At 45.1% G+C, this 11,487-nt stretch overlaps 1 long non-coding RNA gene across 7 annotated transcripts in view; it reads left to right on the top strand.

Moving 5' to 3' along the window:
• LOC309617955 overlaps positions 1 to 11,487 on the top strand; it is an 81,745-nt gene that overhangs the window by 61,579 nt on the left and 8,679 nt on the right. Inside the window, exons 1-4 of one of the 7 annotated variants that reach the window (XR_014238223.1) lie at positions 6 to 311; positions 429 to 749; positions 1,888 to 2,032; positions 5,661 to 5,777. The exons of 2 other annotated variants lie outside the window; for them this stretch is intronic. This is a non-coding gene — a long non-coding RNA (uncharacterized lncRNA). Of the gene's footprint in view, positions 1 to 5; positions 312 to 428; positions 750 to 1,887; positions 2,033 to 5,660; positions 5,778 to 11,487 lie in introns of those variants that run through there. 4 more of the 7 variants (XR_014238220.1, XR_014238222.1, XR_014238221.1 and 1 more) reach the window with 4 other exon arrangements.

Here is an 11,487-nt window from a genome sequence, read left to right as displayed (position 1 = left end):
TAATAAACAAAGCACTATAAAAGATCAGATCGAGGTTTTCCGTGGGCTCATTCAATGTCGGGAGCAGGCATTCTGCACACCACCGCCGGGGCTTTCAGCTCAACACTGAGGAGGAGAGGCAGGATTAGGAGGGGCCCCTGGCTCTCTTTCTACAACCTGGCTGAATTTATCGGGGCCGTGTCCTTGGTCAGCTAACCCACACCTGAGGACGGAGGGACAGAGGAAAGCATGGCAGAGTAGATCCCCTTGGATTTTGCTCATTTGGATTTTGGATTTTGACCTGACTTTGTCAATCCTCATGCCAGATCCAGGTGAGTAAGCTGCCTGGATTAAAAAGCTGTTTGTCAGTCGAATCTGACTCATTTTCCCTCTACTTGGACAGATGATTTGATGGTGATTCTTATTTCCCTCCTTTTGCCATGGTTTAGGTACTGGTGGTGATTGCAGTCTCCCAGCTGAGTCCTGTCTGTCTGCCTGCTGCAGGAGAAACAGGCCAAACTCTGCAAAGGAATTGCGTTGATGTGTACGAATGAGCAGGGTGGGGTCCTTTGATTTGGGGGGATAATCAGCAAGGGGTGTGTGGACAGAGCTATAAAGGATCCTCCTCCTGACAAGCAAGCTTTCTTGCCCCGAGTCCTGGCTGGCCTCTACCTCCTACTTTCACCTCCTCTGTAATTCTCCTCTGCTTTCAATTTGCAAGATTGACCAGAAGTGAACATGGGAACACTTGGCCTTGTCTGGTTTCAAAGGTATGTAGCTCAGGCACCAGTGAGCAACGGGCACTAGCTGTGGATCTAGTTTCCTCCCATGAGTTGGTACCCAGGGAGTGCCCTTGTCTGGAAAGTTCATCCACATGCAGGTACTGGTGAGCTGGGCCCCTATAGGCCGGACCTCTGGGTTGACAAGTAACTCTGTGCCTCAGTGGAGCCTAGTTATTCTTTGCTCTGCTATTTGTTCTCCTTTTCCTGCGTCACAATCACCATCACAGGGAACATAATCTAGTAATAAAACAGAACGAAATGATATCAGTTTTTCAGAGAGGAGCATAAAGTTTGGACGGGTTTGTGGCTGTGTTTGTGTGCGGACAGGCCCAACTGAATGTGGTGGGCATGTTTCAAATATTTGCTTAACAAAGCCTCAAAAATGCCCGTCTTGCTTACGGACAGTGTAATAGCATCAGGTGTTCAGTTCCAGGCACCCTAAGGAGAAAATTGTTTTAGCAGCTGTGTCTTCGCATCTGTCTTGTCATTAGTGAACAGTACCGAAGAGTGGTTCAGTGTATACATTCTATAAGATTAGGCTCTTTTATGTTTATCCATTTAGCCTCAGGATTTTAGGTACTTTCCAAATGACCCGTTTAGTATTCTTAATTCTTTTTAACCTCCATTTTGTGAAACTGATTCATCTGGGATCTCAGCTGTATTCCAATTATTACAAAGGAAGGCTTTCTGGAGTTTAACTAAGGCCTTAGACTTCCCATATGGGAAAGACCGTGTGTGTGTGTATGGGTGTGTATCAGAACACACACTCTAAAAGTTATATACAAACAGTGATATACTGCTTGTTCTGTTCAGGTGTGTGCACGAGTATAAAACAATCATGCTGGAGAATACTGAGTTATTGTGACTTGGTAATTTAGATGCAGGCTCTAGATCTTTCAGTGGAGGCTTTTCTGATAGCCTGCTGCATGAGAAATGAGGCTGAACGCTGCAAAGACATGGTATAAATTCGTAGGAACGGGGTTATACTTAATACTTTACAAATGTATTTCATAGATATGTGCAGGTCTTCTCAACAATGAACCACAGATGCTTGAAATCTTTCCCAATTTGCCATTGCATAGCAAATGTCCTCTTCTTTGCTCAACCTTGAGGCTTTCTTTCCCAGGACTGTGTTTTCCAAATGGTACTGATTTCTCTGGAAATAACAGGATTTTTAACATGGCTGCTCTAAGAGAAACCTGCCTAATGTAGTAGGGAATCACTAACTGTTTGAAGAATAAAGGAACGATTGAATCGTCCCTGAACTGCAGGTAAGGGTCACCTCTCTATTTATTTACACACATATGTACTCTCTTGGGTAGAATATTCACAGAGTTATTGCACTAGCAGTCTGGACTCACTTGGCAAATTCTTTTAATGTCTCAGTTCATTTATCAGTAACTTAAATTCAGTTAATCAGTTAATTGGTATTAGGTAAATATATCACCACTCTTTCCATCCTCCAACTTTCCTTCTTTGTAGGTCTCCCATCGTCACCTATATAATCAATATATTGGGTAGGCTAACGTTAAAGACCTCATTTTCTCGGAGATTACGGTTTGAAGTATGTCTGCAGTATAAGTACGTGTGTACCAAGTTTTGGAACAAATTAATTTCCTTTCCAAGACATACCCATAACTCCTGATGGGAGGCTAGAACAGCCAGCAGAGTGGTAGCACAGGGGTCAATGACTGTTATTCATATAAGGTGCAAGGGGGAGGGGACTTCCCTGGCGGTCCAGTGGTTAAGACTCTGCACTTCCAGTGCAGGGGGCTCGGGTTTATCCCTGGCCGGGGAACTAAGATCCCACGTGCCCTCTGGCAAAAAAAAAAAAAAAAGGTTCAAGGGGAGAAAGCACATCATTGAACATTAACTACAAACTGTAATCTACAGCAGCGTTCTAATAAGCATTTTGCCCAAACGACATTGGGCAAAGCAGTTGTCAGTGATGTCTGGCCCCGGACATCTGCCTCTTACAGACTTACAGGGGCATGGGGACCCAGGGCTCAGACACATGCATTATTCACTGCTTTTTTCCTCTGCTTATTAGCCTTGTGGGTGAGGGCGGCATTAAGCACTGGCCCAGTCATGGCAAAATGCACAAGAACACATAGTCTTGTGTTTGGGGCTTTAAGGGACTTTGAGACGACCTGGTGCTCAGGAGGATTTGAGAGCAGATTGGCTTATAGCCATCACTGTTGGCTAATAATCGCACTAATCTTTTGGAGGGAAGTTTTGTGTGCGTGCATGTACCCCCTTTCCTCAATCCCCACGTCAGAGAACAATAGAGGAATTGTGTTTCTGCACTATTCCATGAGATAGGTCAGGGGGCAGGGTGCATAAGGTCTGCAATGGATGACCCACCAGGCATTAGCCCCGAGCCATCACGAAGGCACCCGAGACCTGGGCGATGTGGCTTTGGCCAAATTATAGGGAAACATTTCACCGGCTGAGCCGTTTGGAAAGCAGCTGTTTTGGGGATAGCAGATCCCGTGCCCTTTGGGGAGACCTCAGAAGCAAGTGTAAGGTTTGCTGGAGGAGAGGAAAGGAGGTGTGTGCACGTGTGTGCACGTGTGCGTGTGTGTGTGTGTGTGTGTATAAGGGGGGTGACAAGCATGTTTATCCTTAATGTCAAGTTGTCAGTTCTATGAGGAGTTAAAATAATCTACAAGGTTAATCTTTGATGTGGACATGCCCTCTGATGTAGAAACTGTTACTTAAATGTTCAATCGTGATGAGAATACTTAGAAAGTAAGTGCTTAGTAACTACTTCTGCCTAGAAGTTCAGAATAAGAGGCCGAGGGTCCTAAGATCCAAGGGGCAAGTAAACTTCCCAGGACGTCTGTCACAGTGTGTGCTAATTTCCTACACTCTCCCCGAAACGGGGCACAAGATCATGTCAAACATCCTGCGTTCACCATTTGCTTTTCATGAATTTCCACGGGCTGGCTGTTCACGTGTTAGCATTGTGGAGCAGGGTCCTTGCTTACGTATCAGCTGGGATAAGCACAGAGTATTTTAATTCTCCTCTGCCTCTCGGCCCACTTTGGGGGTGCCGCTCCCCTCTCCATTTGCTCCTTGTTTAGCAGCGAGGTGGCTGGGGGGGCTGGGGGGGGGAGGGTGCTGTTCGTGGCGTCTGGCAGGGGTTACACACTGTTGGCGTCAAAGGGCAGTGAGCACGAGAGGAGGTGAGGACGTTTCCACGGGGCGGGCGGCGGTGGCAGGGCTAGGCAACCTAGCTGCCCTGGCGGTGGATGTCCTTGGGGAGCTGCTGATCTGAATTAGACTGAGAGCCACGCAGGGACACAGTTTCTCCCCACTCAGACCCCGGGAGTTCTCCAGCCAGCGTTTTCCAGCTCCCCACGAACATTTCCAAATTAAAAAAAAAAAAAAAGTGTGGAAAAATACAGTAGAAGTGACAGCACCTTCCAGTTTCCGACAGTTCTGTTTTGACTTCGCAATCAGCCAAACTGGAGCCCCCGAGCCACTGGCTTAATTTGTCACCTTGAGTTGTTAACCATTTTCCTGCCTCTTTTGGTGGGTGTCCTTCTGGATCCTGGCCCCCGGCTGGCCGGCTCAGTGACCTGTTAATCCTGTGTCTTTCCTTTCTCTCGGGCTTGTGGCTCTGCCCAAAGGGCTCGTTTTTTCTTCCTGGAGTCAAGTTTGAATTCACTTCAGTGTCACCTCCCTGTTGGTTTTTGCCAAGTAGTAGCTGAAACAGAAGGGTGATGGGTCAGGGCAGGAAGGAATGCCCCCAGAGTCAGCTCTCATATGGTCCGGAGCGCTCTTCAGAAGTCCAACAGTTCAGTACATTTTTCTTGCTTACGGGTCAGAGCAGAGAAAGGCTCGTTTTAGAACTGGGATGATATAGGATCTAGTCTATTGGGAAGCAGATGGAGAGCTGATCTCATGTGTGTTTCATGTCAGCAAAGTTAGTCTTTGTGGCATCCAGTCACCCTCTCTGGCCATCTTCTCTATTTCCCTCCATCCCTTTGGTACCAGGTAACTTCATCTTGTCCCATGCGTGCTCAGAATCTTCTTAGGCAATTACCCGAGGCTTTACCGAAGGCTTTCTTTCCCCTCAACACCTGCATATACCTGATACCAATGTCCTTGAAGACCTGTAATTTGGGACCATCCAACTTATTAATATGAGAAGTTAATTCAAATTAATTAAGTCCTTGGGGGATGATTTGATGGGTTATGAAATCTGATTTGATGGGTGACTAAAAAAGTGTATCTCAAAACTAACGTGTCTTTTAGAAACAACTTGGATTAAAAATTCCATTTTATTTTTGTAAAATGCAAATTTTATTATTTTTTAAATGGTAATAAATTTGCATGATTCATAATTCAAAATATAAAAGTGCATGTAGTGAAACCTTCCCCTCCAATAACTCAGATCCTTCTGTGGAGGCAGCTGAAATTATCAGTTTATGGCCGGTTCTTCCACAAATGTTTTATGTGCATGTGAGCCATTGTATAATCTCTACTCCCTTTTAATTTTTATGTGTTTTATTTTAGAAAATTTAAAGTTGCAAAGTTATTACAGAGTTCCTATAAATGCCATCACGCAGTTTCCCCTTGTTAACATCTTACATTCCTGTGGTACATTTGTCACAGGTAAGGAACCAACATTGGTACATTATCAATAACTAAAACCATAGCTAATCAGATTTTACTAGTTTCATCCTATTGTCCCTTCTCTGCTCTGGGATCTCATCCAGGGTACCACCTTGTCTTTAAGTGTTGCGTCTCCTCAGCTTCCTCTAGTCTGTGATAGTTTCTCAGACTTGTATTCTTTTGATGACCTTGACAGTTTTGAAGAGGGCTGGTCAAAGATTTTGTAGAACATTCCTCAATTTGTGTTGGGCTAATATTTTTCTCATGGTTTGCCAGGGTTACAGGTTTTGGGGAGGATGACCAAAGAGATGAAGTGCTCTTCTCATCATATCAAAGGTTCATAGTATCCACATGACTTACCACCGATGGTATGAACCTGATCGCCTGGCTGAGGTAGTGTTTGCTAAGTCTCAACCCTGCAGTTTCAACTCTTTCTCCCTTCTATACTATGACTTGTTGGAATAATGGCATTAAATTCAACCCATACTCACTGGGTAGGGGGTTATATTCCACCTCCTTGAAGCCCCTTTAATTTTTAACAAGGTAGCACCATATTTTACAGGCTTTCCTGTACCTTGCCTTTTTTAAAAACAATACATTTTAGAGATTCTTCTATATCAGTATTGAAAGTTTCCACATTCATTATTAATTTGCATTTATTCTGTGAATATATTAATAGCATAACAGATTTAACTAGTCCCCTTGTGCTGGGCATTTAGGTTGCTTCAATATTTTGATCTCATAAACAATGCCAGAGTAAATAACCTGGCTCATGTTCAAGTATTCCTGCAGGATAAACTCCTGAAAGTTGAATTTACTACTTAAAGAGAACGTGATTTGTAATTTCTCAAGCTATTGCCAAATTGCCTTCCAAAGACAGTGAACTGACTTATACTCCCCTAGGAATGTATAATCAAAATGATTCAGTGCATGGAATTTCAGGTTGGTGGAGGAAGTGTTTTTAAATTGGTGGACCATTCAATGTTTTTGCAAATCTTCTTAAATCCTAGTACAATAGGTAAAAAACTTTAAGAAATCCAATTATTTCGGTGCAATCTGGTTTGTGGGTTAATTTAATGAGTCTAGAGCGCAGCCTATCTGGTGGAGACTTCACCTATCACCCACCTAGCTCCTTAATTAGGCTCCCCTTCATGCTGATTTTCTGGCATGTCCTCGAAACCTTCCTATCTTTGCATAGAACGTTATTTACTCTTGCAAGATTCTTGCCTTCTTCCCCAAGTCTCCATGTACCCATTGAAAGCTCACATCTTGGTTAGGCCCATGTGGCCCATTCTCTGTCACTGGAGCACAAATGAACTCCATGTGCCTCATATTTATTTGCACCTGTACGTGGTTATGCCCAGCCTCTTAAGTCATTGCCTTACTGAAGAATGATTTTGCCTTCCAGGTGTATTGTGAATATTCTGGGGTAGGGAACTGTGTCTTTATTGCATCATTCCCCAAAGGCTTCTGAATCCAACATGAAGTGAGTCCACATTGTTAGCAGAATTACTGATGGACCCTCTGGTCCTTCATCTGTTTCCATCAGCTGGTACAGGAAAGAGCCACGTGGGAGGAAACCATTGCTGGGAGGGTGTCTGCCTATCCCTGGCTTCTTGGTGTCCACACTCTTTCCTCAGAATAACATGAGAGGAACAAATATTTTCTTTGTGGCTAAATGATAATCTCCCAGAGGTGGTGAGAAATAGCTATAAAGGTCACTAGTGAGATTTCAAATTATCTGGAAATGTTGCAAATCACCAGAGACTAACTCTAGGTCCCAAAAGTCTTCGTGGATGGCGGGGACTGTGGCCTCTCTGATGTGTCGGCCCCAGGATGCCGTGAATTTATTTACTGCAACCAAATTGGCTGCCAACTGGGAAGAGTCTCCCACTTAGCCTTCCTTAGGCTCCTTTTGGTGCAAATCCAAGTTGAGGCAGAAACACTTTGCTCTCACGTCAGTTTTGTCTAAGTCTCCAAAACCCAGGCTTCATACGATCAGAGCATGGAGAAGACCGGAGTCCTGCATTTTGGAGCAGCCTTTTTTATTTGTCTACTGAAACATCCTCCACGGCACTTCCGCTTTAACTCCCTTACACATCTCCACTGACACGGTTTTTATTCCATTTGGTTCTCAGCCATTCAATCTATTTAAGTTGTGAGATTTTAGAATTGGAAGGAAGCTTGGAACCCCAAGGAAAAGACACTCAAAAAGATGAAGTCTCTCTCAAGGTCACAAAGCTGGTGGAAGAAGCCCAGTGGTCAGCTCAGGGAGGTCTCTAACAGCCATGAGCTTGTTTCTTTCTATCACACCCCCTTATTTATAAAGTATCCAATAATAATAATAGTGATAACAATTGCTAACATTTATTGAGTACTTTCCATGAGCCTAGGATAGAGTAAATGCTTTACCTGTACTGTTTCCTTATAACAACTCTCTGAGGCAGGCAGCTAACATTTTTTCCCATTTAGCAAGATGAGAAAATCCAGGAAACAGTGGTTAAGTTACTTGCCCAAGATCACGTGACTCATAATAGGTGAAGGCAGGATAGTCAGACTGCAAAGTGTGCACTCTTATCCCAGTGATTATGCCTTCTGTATTGCATTCTGTGGCAAAGTAGCATATGGAATGGGCAACATTAGGTTTTGCAGAGAGAACCTGGCAGAAACAGTCTCTGCCCTTGAGGGTTTTCATTCTGGTTGAGTGGGCAAGACCTGGATGGCAATAGTGTTGCTGATAAAACACAGAACACACAGTTACATTTGAGTTCCAGGTAAACACCAATTTTTTGGGTATAATTACGTCTCAAATGTTGTGGGAGACATATTTATACCAAAAATTACTCTGTGTTTATCTAAAACTCAAATTTAGTTAAATTTCCGATAAAAAAATAATTTTAAAAAATATAAGTGTATGCAAACATTTCAGGGGACATACTTATCCTAAAAAATGTAATTGTTGTTGATCTGAAGTTCAAAGTTAGCTTGGTATCTTGCATTTTTTATTTGCTAAATCTGGCAACAACACGTAGAGCACTTAGAAAATATTATGCTGATGCAGCGTATAATAGACACTCTTCCTTCTCACCCCAGATTCTTCTCTCCGTCTTTTTGCTCTCTACGTACATCTCTTCCTGGTGGGCCCCCTCCACACTGCACACACTCCATCAGGAATACACAGCCTTCCGACCCAGCAGCAAGTTCTAGAGCTATGGCCCAGGGTCTCCAATGGTCAGCATGGAGACGTTTTTCTTTCTGCCTGGGGTGCCCAGCCCTGGGGAGTGTCCTACAACTCCCCAAGCTTCCACTCTCCTCCAAGAATGCTCTTGGCTCGGCCCCAGTGCTCTGTCGAAGCCTCCACCCCACCGCAGAGGTACCTTTCACTAAGGTCCCCACCCAGCCCAGGGGCGCGCGCTGCTTTGCATCGATCAGGTCACTTCGTGTTCATTAATATTCACCGCAGTCGTGGGGTGGGAGTGGGCGTGGGCCGAGGGGATGCGGCAGCAAAGCCTACTTCTCTGTCCGCTCTCTGACACAGGCTTTCACGGGGACTGGGGTGAGCTGGTGGGGCGGGCGGGCGGGCGGGCGCGCTGAACACACTACTTAACAGTCACCGCCTGTGTACCCGCCGGGTTGGGGGCGTTCCGCCGGCTATTTTAAGGCCAGACTGGCGAATGTTGGGTTCCCCTTCGTTTACCTAGGCTCTCAGTATTTTCCCTGGCACGCTCCAAGGTGGTCACAGAATGTGGGAGACCAGGCAAGGGAAAAAATAGAACGCTCTGTGATGACGCCCCTGGTAGCTGCTGTTAAGTCCCACGGAAAAGACAGGGGCTGGGGGAGTGGGGGGCTCGCTATCTGTGTCTGTGGGCGTCTCCGAAAGCTTTCAACCGTCTTGGCACATACTCAACTCTAGAGATGGTGGAAAAGGAAAACTGGCTGCACACTCGGTCCTCGGACCGCCTGGCAGCCCCGACTCCACCCACTCTGTGGAGTGCCTGTGCCCGCAGTGAATGCCCCTTTATCGTCGGCAAGCGATACTGAACTTTTCAAAAATACTGTGTAGGTCCTTGTGTCCCAGATGCCTGTGGCAGGCAGGCTCTGCTTCCTTTCAAGGGTGTTGGCTTAAAAACCCACCCAGAAACCTGAGAAAAACTTCTCCACTTGGCATCTCGGGAGGCTGACACCAACTGCCTTCTGTTTCTTGGCCCACTGGCCACAAGCTACCTAGCGGACAGTTATTATAAGGAAAGGAAGCAACTTCAGGCCCGGGAAATATGCCGCGGGCAAATCACAGTTATTTAAAAGTCCTGCAGGGAGCGTCCCTGCCCCCGTCACTTAGGCGCACATGGCAAAGATTTAGTTCATCACCTTCCATGGGCTGGAGACTGGCTTTGCAAGAATGTTCCCCTTGTCCTTCTGCAGGCCTGGCCCTCTTGGTTAGCGCTGTTTCATTAGAGCCAATAGTGGAGGTTGTGTCTGAGTGTAGGTCTGAAGCTGGGTGTCTTGTCGGGTCAAGCATTTGTAAATGCTTTCTGTACACCAGATACGTGACCCATCACATTGAGTACATTATGTCATTTGACCATTACAGCAACACCATGTGGTAGGTATCACTGGACCTGCTTTACAGATGCCAGGTTAAGTGCCAGCTTGACCGTAGCCACCAGAAAAGATCAGCCTAGACTACCTCCTGTGCCGTATCTTTCTTTACGCTAAATCTCATGAATAGAAGAACTTTTCTCTTGAGTACTTGTCTATCCAGTTGCAGCTTTGTTTCACTCTTTCTGGAAAAATTGATCATATCCGAAGTCGAGAGGTCCACCGGAAGATTTTTCAGGGTCATTTATCACATATTTGTAACTGAGCTCTGTTCAGATACAGGTGATGTATTCTTACTGCTCTTTCATCAAGTAGAGTAACAGATGCCCCACTCCAAAGCTGGTGTCTTTCTGTCCTACCTGGATGGGCTCTGTTGACTGGAGGACCACTTGTGTCTTTAACTGGTCAGAAGATAGACTGTTAAGTGTGGTCTCCGGTTGATTCGCACTGGACTTCAAGAGGTCACAAGCAACTTACGTGAGACTAGTAAGGGTACATCCAGAAGGTCCACGACACAACATTTCACGTGAACTCTTGTTCCTGTAACGTCCAGCATACAAGTTCTAAGGGTTGCTTTCAAACTTCCTAGTTAGATGTGAGTGCTGCAAAAGTGCTCAAAGTCCTTGGTACTTGACTAAGTCTGGACAAAGTCATAATTCCAGTTTCGATCGATCACTAGGCCTGCATCATGACCCTAGTTCCCACCATTTCTTCTATCAACCAGCACGCTCTGCCCTCAGCAGACACTGCCACTTCTAATTGCGGTGGCTGCTGGCTTGTCTTCATTTTGAAAGTACTGATGGCATCTATAAGTGACCCGCAGGCCACGTTCATTATTAACACAAGTTATGATTTTTAATTAAGTTCTTAACAACCCAGAAGGCCATAGCCTCCTCATAATAGGCAGACCTTCCCCTGGCCTGGAGGACAGGAGTTAATAAAAACACAAACATCTAGAAAAAAAAATCACACCCCAGTTCTTACTCCAGAAGACATCGACCCAGCACTGTGGAAAGTAAGGAAGGGAGACAGTGTTTACAGAGCCAGTCTCGGTCCTGGTCCCCTGATCCTCACACTTGCCCATCATTCTTCATCAGATGGTTTTCCCTCCCTCTAGGGACATTTAATCTAACCTTATACATATGTGGGGGACAAGTTGGCTGTTATTTACTTTAACTGATTATCTTTTCTCCAAATTCTTTTGCTTATGCTCTCTGTATTATGCTGCAAATGACATTCATTCCATAACATTTCTCAAGTAACTACTACAGGCAAAATTCTATGCTTGGGGCTTTGAAGGACACGGATGAGGTCAAGTATACACAAGGGAGACTCGATGACCATGCCTCGAACTAGCCAATAACTGCAAGACAACGAACAGACTGCACAAGCCTGATACCGACAAGGTCTCCTAAGCATGAGTACTTTGCCCAAGTATGCAGATCACCTAAAGCTCACAGAAATGAATTTTACAAATGCAATCACTCATTCATTCTTAGGTTCA

This window comes from Balaenoptera borealis (assembly GCF_965194805.1).
Source record: "Balaenoptera borealis genome assembly, chromosome: 20".
Lineage (NCBI taxonomy): Eukaryota > Metazoa > Chordata > Mammalia > Artiodactyla > Balaenopteridae > Balaenoptera > Balaenoptera borealis.
This window is presented reverse-complemented; position numbering and strand designations above follow the sequence as displayed.